This window comes from Cebus imitator, unplaced genomic scaffold (genome assembly GCF_001604975.1).
Source record: "Cebus imitator isolate Cc_AM_T3 unplaced genomic scaffold, Cebus_imitator-1.0 Scaffold1028, whole genome shotgun sequence".
NCBI classification, from domain to species: Eukaryota; Metazoa; Chordata; class Mammalia; order Primates; family Cebidae; genus Cebus; species Cebus imitator.
The window spans coordinates 1-1,366 of record NW_016108343.1 but is presented as its reverse complement, the minus strand read 5'-3'; the positions used below and the strand labels follow the sequence as shown (position 1 = coordinate 1,366).

The 1,366-nt window shown below is 45.8% G+C and overlaps 1 pseudogene; it reads left to right on the top strand.

Moving 5' to 3' along the window:
* Positions 1-122: 122 nt before the first annotated feature.
* Positions 123-219, top strand: LOC119469922 (annotated as a pseudogene).
* The last annotated feature ends 1,147 nt before the right edge of the window (positions 220-1,366 follow it).

The window sequence follows — 1,366 nt, the reverse complement described above, 5'->3', positions numbered from 1 at the left end:
TTGAGCTGGGAAGATCGCTGGAGCCCAGAAGGTCGAGGCTGCAGTGAGCCATATTTGCACCACTGCCCTCCAGCCTGAGTAATGGAGCAAGACCCTGCCTCAAGAAAAATTAAAATTAAAAAATCAAAACGTAAGCATGACGATTGGGTTTTTATGCTATTTTATAATATGTGCCTTCCTCAAAACTTGTTACGGTATCATCACATCACCCATCTGATGCAAAAAAGAAAAAATAAAACCCAGGAACTCAAACTAAAAATATTTGCAAATCTAAAGCATTAGGCATTGTCCTTTGTCTTCCCAAAAGACGCTGAAGCCTTATGCTGCAGGGTCTGTGCATGTGACCTTATATGGAAATAGGCTCTTCACATGTGATCAAGCTAAGCTGAGGTAATGAGTGTGAATCCTAATCCTTTGTGCCTGGTGCCCTTATAAAAAGGGATATGTAGCCAGGCGCGGTGGCTCATGCCTATAATCCCAGCACTTTGGGAGGCTGAGGTGGGTGGATCATGAGGTCAAGAAATTGAGACCATCCTGGTCAACATGGTGAAACCCTGTCTCTGCTAAAAATACAAAACTTAGCTGGGTATGGTGGCGTGCATCTGTAGTCCCAGCTACTCAGGAGGCTGAGGCAGGAGAATTGCTTGAACTCAGGAGGCAGAGGTTGCAGTGAGCCAAAATCGCACCATTGCACTCCAGCCTGGGTAACAAGAGTGAAACTCCATCTCAAAAAATAAAAAAACAGAAAAAAAGGAATATGTGGACAAAGACACCTTCAAAGGGAAGATAAGGTCAAGACAGAGACAGAAGGCCACCTACAAGCCCAGGAACTCTGGAGGCTCTGAGAATCCAGGAGCGAGGCCTGGTACAGACCCTCCCTCACAGCCTTCACATGAAAAACAAACAAACAATCTAAAACCCCTTGATTTCAGATTCCTGGCCTCCAGAACTGTGAGAAATCTCTGTGGTTGAAGCTACACAGTTTAGGGTACTTTGTTAAGGCAGTGTTGGGAAATGAATGCAGATTTCTTGGGGCATGCATCAACACTTCTGAAGGAAATATGGGACGTGGCATGCTTGAACTTACAATTCATACCTTTCTCTACTCTGAATTCTTTTTTCGAGAGACGGTCTCGCTCTGTCACCCAGGCTGGAGTGCAGTGGCACAAACATGGCTCACTGCAGCCTCCACCTCCTGGGCTCCAGCAATCCTCTTGCCTCAGCCTCCTGAGTAGCTGAGACTACAGGCACATGCCACTATGCCTAATTTTTTTTAATTGTTTTGTAGAGATGGGGTCTTGCTATGTTGCTCAGGTTTACCTGGAACTCCTAGCCTCAAGTGATCTTTCCACCTTGGCCTCCCAAA